Here is a 7,791-nt window from a genome sequence, read left to right as displayed (position 1 = left end):
TCGTCTGGAGACAGCGCAGTGAGTCTAGTCTTGTGCTAGCCCTGCACCGGCTAAGCGAGCGGCAGCAGGGCATGGTTGAGGGGCATGTGTCACCCAAAAACTTGCTGCAGCCCCCCCATAGGCCCCGCTTCGTTGCCTGCCCCGATCCAGAGGCACACGCCCCGCGCTGCCCCCCCCACTGCTGCTGCACGGCCAGCCAGGGTGAAGCCACTGCTCATCCAGAGGCAGCACAAGGGCTCAGTCTCACACCGGCCTTGCACCAGCTGGGCAAGCAGCAGGGGGAGCATAGCCACCGGTCCCAGTGCCTTCCACCTTTCTCCCAGTGCAGCCCCAGCCCTGCCTGACCTGCACAGATCCTGGAGCACACGCCCCCACCCCATGCCCTCCTGGGCTGGTGGCAGGAGCAGTGGTGAGAGCCACTGGACAAGCCACCACACAAGCAGGTCCCAGACCGGAGGAGCGCAGCAGTGCAAGCCACCCCACCCCCTCCCCTGGCAGTGCTTGCCCCAGCCCGGGTCCCAGCCCCAGCCCCAATCCCTCCCTCACTGTGGGGGCCTTGATCTGTCCCCCCTCCACGCCCCTTCCCTCCCCTCTCCACCCACCACAAACTTATCAGCTGGAGGCAGCTGTGTCCAGCATTGAGGACTGCCGCCTGTTTAGTCTATGGCTGAATCTCCAAAGCGGCACTGAAATCTAAGATGTCACAGGATTACTGAAACTCATCCAACCGTCTGACTGCTTCTTTATGCTGCTCATGCATGTGAGTGACAGTGATATTGCCAGGGGTGACCCTGAGCAGATCAAAAGTGACTACAGGGCAAAGGTGAAGGGAACAAGGGCACAGGTGGTGTTCTTCTAGATCCTTCAGGTAAAGGGGAAGAGCAAAAGCATCCTAGAGATCAATGTATGGCTGCAGAGACGGTGTCACCAGAGCTTTGGCTTCTTCAACCATGGGATGTTGTTCCAAGAACAAGCATTGCTATAAAGAGATGGGATTCACCTCATGAAGATAGAGAGGAGCATCTTTGCAGACAGCCTTGCTAACCTAGTGAGGAGGGCTTTGAACTAGGTTTGCCAGGGATGAAGACCAAAGCCAAGGTAAGTGTGAAAGTGGGTGACCTGAAAGAAGCACAAGTAGGAGGAGGCAACAGGGGAGCCCTTCACATCCTTCCCGAGAAAGCAAGGAAATTGACTAGTTACCTCAGGTGTTTGCACACGAATGCAGAGCCTGGGAAGAACTGGAAGTCCTCGCACAGTTACAGAACTATGATGCGACTGGAATAACAGAAACTTGGTGGGACTGTAGCTCACATGACTGGAACACTGTTATGGATGGGTATAAACTTCAGAAAGGACAAGCAGGGAAGAAGAAGAGGAGCTGTGCTGTATGTTAAAGAGCCATATGATTGCTCAGCATTCCAGTATGAAACTGGAGATAGGCCTGTTGAAAGTTTCTGGTTTAGGGCTAGAGAGGAGAGCAACAAGCAGTGGTGGGTGTCTGCTATATACAACGAGACCAGGAGGATGAGGTGGTTGAAGCTTTTTCCAAACATCTAACAGAAGTTCCCTGATCACAAGCCCTCATTCTCATGAGGGACATCAAATCACCCTGAAATCTGCTGGGAAGGCAACAGAGAAGTGAACAAGCAATCCAGGAAGTTTTTGGAGAATGGTGTCAATAACTTCCTGGTGCACGTGTTGGAGACGCCACCTAGGGCCCATGCTCTTCTGACCTGCTGCTCACAAACAGGGAAGAGTAGTGGATGGCAACTTGGGCATCAGCAACCATGAGATGATTAAGTTCATGATTCTGAGGAAAGAAGAAGGAGAGCAGCAGCTTAAGGACCCTGGACTTCAGAGAAGCAGGCTTCGACTTACTCAGGGAACCCATGGGCAGGATCCCCTCGGAGGCCAGTCTGAGGGAGAAAGGAGTCCAGGAGAACTGGTTGTACTTTAAAAAAGCCTTACTGAGAGCACAGCAGAAACAAACCAAACTAGCAAATATGGTAGAAGACCAGCTGGGCTTAACAGGAAACTCTTCAGTACACTAAAACACAAAAAGGAAGCTTACAAGAAGTAGAAGCTTAGATAGGTGACTAGGGAGGCGTATAAGAGCATTGCTCAGACATACAAGGATGAAATGAGGATGGCCAAAACGCAGTTGGAGCTGCAGCTAGCAAGGGATGCAAAGGGTTTCTACAAGTATTTCAACAAGGGTAAGATCAGGGAAAGTGTGGGTCCCTTACTAAAATGGGGGAGGCAACCTAGTGATAGACGATGCAGAAAAGGCTGATGTACTAAATGCCTTTTTCACTTCAGTCATCATAGTCAAGGTCAGCTCCCAGACTATTGTACATGGCAGCACATTTTGTGGAGGAAGTGAGCAACCAGCAGTGGTGAAAAAACAAGTTAGAGACTATTTAGAAAAGCTGGAAATGTACAACTCCATGGGGCAGGATTTGATGCACCTGAGGGTGCTGAGGGAGTTAGTCAATCTGACTGCGGAGTCGCTGGCCATTATCTTTGAAAACTTGTGATGATTGGAAGAGGTCCCAGGTGACTGGAAAAACACAAATATAGTGCCCATCTTTAAGAAAGGGAAGGAGGATCCTGGGATTTACAGACCAGTCAGCCTAACCTCAGTTGCTGGAAAAATCATGAAGCAGGTCCTCAAGGAATCCATTCCTAAGCACTTGGAGGAAAAGAAGGTGATCAGGAACAGTCAGCCAATGGCAAGTCATGCCTGACCAACCTGACTGCCTTCTATGCTGAGATGACTGGCTCTGTGGATGCAGGGACAGCAGTGGTCATAATATGCCTCAACTTTAGCAAGGCTTTTGATATGATCTGCCATAACATTCTTGCAAGGTGAGGAAGTATGGGTTGGATGAATGGACTGTAAGGTGGAGAGAAAGCTGGCTAGATAATTGGGCTCAGAGAGTACTAATCAATGGCTTAATGTCCATTTGTCAGCCCATGTCAAGCAGAATGCCCCAGGGGTTGATCCTGGGGCCAGTTTTGTTCAATATCTCCATCAACAACCTAAAAGATGGGATGGAGTGTACCCTTAGATACACTGGAGAATTAAGCTAGGATTCAGCGAGACCTTGACACATTGGAGGACTGGACCAAAAGAAAGTTCATTTACTTTGCAAATCTTGCTTCTCTCATATTGCTGACCCATCACAGCCACACCCCCACCATTTGAGTTAAACACAAACAATCCAAAGCTTTGTATTGGAGAAATCAATTATTTCAGAGAAAGCACAGTGTACATCAGGCCATGTGCAATACGATGTACATGGCAGCAGTCAATGTGTTATCTGGCTAATGGGCACTCAGAATACTTTTCCTATCCTACTGGTCATACTGATCAAGACAGTTAAGCAGAGTCCTCTGACTCATGGGAACTAGCAATGACATGGAAGGAGGGAGGTGGTAGAAATCAAGCTCCTAGCACCCACTCCTCCACTTTCTTAGGCACAACCCAACAATCTGCTCCAACAAAGGGGCAGATCATTTTGGGGGTGTCCCTACCTGGGGTTAGCTACCTGGGGATAAGAACTATTTGGGTGCAAGGATTACCTCTAAATTTTAGGTCATTCTTACCCTCTCTCAAATTATGCAGCCTTACACTATAAGGATCAGAAGGTAAAGCCTTCCTCTCCTTATTGTATCATATTTCTAATTTTCACATAACGTAATAAGTATTTCTTTTTGCCCAGTCTGCACACCACCTTTCCATGTAACACAATAACATTCAGTGAAAAAAAAAGAAACTCTCAATCTACGTTTTCTATAGCACGTATTATTTTACATACCTTCATCATGCCCCCTTCTATTCTCTTCCTTTCTGAGGTAAATCTTTTTAACTTCTCTTCATAAACCTTGGGATTCTTTTAATTCCATTCAATTCTGCAATATTCTTTTTAATACAGATGAACAATTCTATTCACAGTATTACCGATGATGGTGTACCATTCATTTATATTATATTTATACATTCAATATTATATTCTCCCTGTGCATCCAGTTACCTTTTTTCCAGGTACCCTTGTTTGGCAGATACAGTTAAGTATCATATAAGCTCTGAATAAGTAATTCAGTGCGTTTCTTTAATCTGCATGATTTTGAATTTATCGAAGTATTGAATTAAGTTAGCAACCCTGTATCTTTTCTTATGACAGGTTTCTAACACATTTGGGAGCAAGCATACTTGGGGACATTTCGAGAGTCTTTAATACAAGGCTTCTCAGCACTGATGCTTTGGCATTTGTCTACATCTGAACATCTGTAGTCACTAACATCCTGTAATTTGAACTGTTCCAATATTACAGATATGAAAAATGCCAACCTGCAATGTGTCTACTGCACCAAAGATATCAATGCCAACTGCTATATAGATCACTTCAATGTAACAGTGCCTATGCACCTTGCAGCACACTGACCTCAAAATGCGTCAGCTCAAAACACGGTTGTCATAACAGGTAAAACCTCAATGCTTTGAGTATTTGCACTTGAAAATATCAAAGAACCTGAACGCTTCATCTCTATCAAAAGCACTTCACCATCTGTTTTCCATTCGGTACTGCAGTGTCTCCTGAGAACTGCTACACCTTCCTGTGCTCCTCATTTCACAGAGCCTTTGGTCCTCTGAAGTACAAATGATCTCTAATAGAAAATTACTGTAGGACTACCCATCAAAAAGTCTGGATTAGACTAGAGGGGCTAATGGAAAAAGCTCCTCTGATATAAATAAGAGACAGTAAAGGGATATGAAGAACAATTAAATATCTGGAATGTTTTTTTGTACAGCCTAAGATGCATTTAATGTTAAATTTAAAAAGGAATGATACATAATCTGATTTAATTTTTTAAAAGAATATATTAAGATAATGAATAAAGAGAGGCCTGGAGAATAGACCATACAAGGAGAGGCTGAGGGCCATGAGACCATTCAACCTGGAGAAGAGAAGACTCAGAGGGGACTTGGTGGCAGCCTTTAAGTATATAAAGGGTGAACACATCAGGGGCTAGGAGAATATCTGTGGGTGGTGCACCAATAGAGATTTTGGTAGGGGTGCACAAATAGAGATTTGGGGGGGCCAATACCAGTAGCTGATATTTAAGGAGACATATCAGCTAGTATCAATCTGATATCCGATACAGCTGCCTCCAGCTGGTAAGTCTGTTGTGGTCCAAGGGGAGGAAGGAGGGAAGGGGGGTGGGGGGGCAGGGCCATGGGATGGAGGCACAGCTCATGGGAGGGGGGACTCCCGCCACTGCTTGCACCCCGGGAGGATGAGGGGGTGTGCCCCTCATATCTGCACAGGGCGGGGCAGGACAGGCTAGAGCTGGCACTGTGTGGGGCTCTTCTCGGTGGGGGCTGGGCTCAGAATGGGTGCCAACAGCACTGGGAGAGGCTGCAGCCACCCCAAATTTCACCACAGCTCTGCTCCCAGCCCTACACACCAGGCGCAGCCCAGCTCCATGTCCTGCCTCCACCCACACACCGGGAAGAGCCAAGGCTGTGCCAGCAGTGCTGGAAGCAGAACTGCAATTAAATCTGGGGTGGATGCAGCATCCTCCCAGCACCGCCGGCACCAACTCCAAGGCTTTCTGGCATTGCACGGGGCTCTTCTTGGCAGGGGTTGGCTTGGAATGGGTGCTAGGAGGGTGGTGCAGTCACCCCAAATATAACTGCAGCTCCGCTCCCAGCGCCATCACTGCTGCCCAGCACAGTCTTGGCTCTTCCCAGCAGATGGGTGGAGGCAGGACATGGAGCAGAACTGTGGCAAAATTTGGGGTGGATGCAGCCCCTCCCAGCACCTGCTCCAAGCCCAGCCCCTGCCAAGAAGAGCCCCACGCAACGCCAGCTCCAGCCCGCCCCCCCACAGATCCAGGGGGCACACATTCCCGTCCTCCCTCACCACGGGGACCTTGATCTGCACCCCCATGCCCCTTCCTTCCCCCCTCCGCTTCCAATTCACCAGCTGGAGGCAGCTCTCCACACTGCCAGCTCTGTTCCGTGCTGTGCGGTGGCTACATGCAGCACAGGCATTTATTGGCCAAATTATTGGCCCCATCGGGCTAATACCTGACGCAGCAAATTTTCTTTATATTGGTACCTATCTGATATCAGACTGATGTATCAGTGCACCTCTACTGTTTACCAAGGCACCCCAGGGGAAGGCTAGGAATAATGGTCATAAACTGACAGAGGATCACTTCAGATTAGACATGCAGAGTAAGAGTTTTGAAGAGATGGGAGCCCAGGAAGGGTGGCTGTGCCTTAAGGAAATGATCCTTCGGGCACAGAGGGAGACGATCCCGATGTGGGGAAAAAGGGGGAAAGGGGCCAAGAGGCTTCCTTGGCTGACCAGAAAAATCCAGAGCAGCCTACGGGCAAAAAGGGGGGCATATAAAAAGTGGAAACGGGGAGAGATTACTAAAGAGGAGTATACCTCCTCTGCTCGCGCTTGTAGGGAGGCAGTTAGACAGGCCAAAGCTAACAAAGAGCTGAGGATGGCATCCCAAGTTAAGGTTAACAAATAATTGTTTTTTAGATATATAGGGAGTAAAACGAAGGCCCAGGGTGGAATAGGACCTCTACTAAACGGGCATAAGCAATTGGTGATGGAAAGAGGGGACAAGGCTGAACTCCTCAATGAGTTCTTTGCCTCAGTGTTCCTAAGTGAGGGGCAAGACAAGTCTCTCACTGGGATTGTAGAGAGGCAGCAGCAGGGCGCCAGACTACCATGCGCAGACCCTGAGATGGTGCAGAGGCACTTGGAGGAACTGGATGCTCTTAAGTCAGCAGGCCCGGATGAGCTCCATCCAAGGGTACTGAAGGCACTGGCTGACGTCATTGCACAGTCACTGGAGGACTGGAAAAGGGCCAATGTGGTCCTCATTTTCAAGAAGGGGAGAAAGGAGGACCCAGGCAACTATATGCCGGTCAGTCTCACGTCCACCCTTGGCAAAGTCTTTGAAAACATTATCAAGGCTCACATTTGCGAGAGCCTGGCAGGAAAAATTATGCTGAGGGGAAACCAGCACGGATTCGTAGCAGGTAGATCATGCCTGACTAATCTAGTCTGTTTTTATGACCAGGTTACAAGACACCTGGATGCAGGAGTAGGGGTTGACGTCATTTACTTAAACTTCAGGAAGGCCTTCGATACGGTATCCCACACCATACTGGTGAACAAGTTAAGAGGCTGTGACTTGGATGACTACATAGTCCGGTGGGTGGCGAATTGGCTGGAGGGTCATACCCAGAGTCGTAGTGGATGGGTTGGTATCGACCTGGAAGGTGGAGGGCAGGGAACAACTACAAGCAGACCTGGACAGGTTGGACAAATGGGCAGAAAACAACAGAATGCAATTCAACAAGGAGAAATGCAAAGTGCTGCACCTAGGGAGGAAAAATGTCCAGCATACCTACTGCCTAGGAAATGACCTGCTTGTACTAGTGAACTCCAAGATGAACATGAGTCGTCAATGTGACGAAGCCATCAGAAAAGCTAATGGCACTTTATCGTGCATCAGCAGATGAATGATGAACAGAACCAAGGATGTGATAATTCCCTTCTATCGGGTGCTGGTCAGACCGCAGTTGGAATACCGCGTGCAATTTTGGGTGCTGCACTTCAAGAGAGATGTGGAGAACCAGGAGAGGGTCCAGAGAAGGGCCACTTGTATGGTTAAGGGCTTATAGGCCAAGCCCTATGAGGAGAGACTAGGGCACCTGGCCCTCTTCAGCCTCCGCAAGAGAAGGTTGAGAGGCGA

General features: G+C 48.7%; 1 protein-coding gene across 7 annotated transcripts in view; it reads right to left on the bottom strand.

Moving 5' to 3' along the window:
• Positions 1-7,791, bottom strand: part of PPHLN1 (periphilin 1) — a 121,839-nt gene that overhangs the window by 111,594 nt on the left and 2,454 nt on the right. Inside the window, exon 1 of one of the 7 annotated variants that reach the window (XM_025208215.1) lies at positions 3,822-3,922. The exons of the other annotated variants lie outside the window; for them this stretch is intronic. The gene's annotated coding sequence lies outside the window, so the exon portion shown is untranslated. Of the gene's footprint in view, positions 1-3,821; positions 3,923-7,791 lie in introns of those variants that run through there. 7 annotated transcript variants of the gene reach the window in all.

This window comes from Alligator sinensis, unplaced genomic scaffold, assembly GCF_000455745.1.
Source record: "Alligator sinensis unplaced genomic scaffold, ASM45574v1 scaffold147_1, whole genome shotgun sequence".
In the NCBI taxonomy this organism is placed as follows: domain Eukaryota; kingdom Metazoa; phylum Chordata; order Crocodylia; family Alligatoridae; genus Alligator; species Alligator sinensis.
The sequence above is the reverse complement of the archived record's forward strand: the minus strand, read 5'-3'. Positions and strand labels throughout refer to the sequence as shown.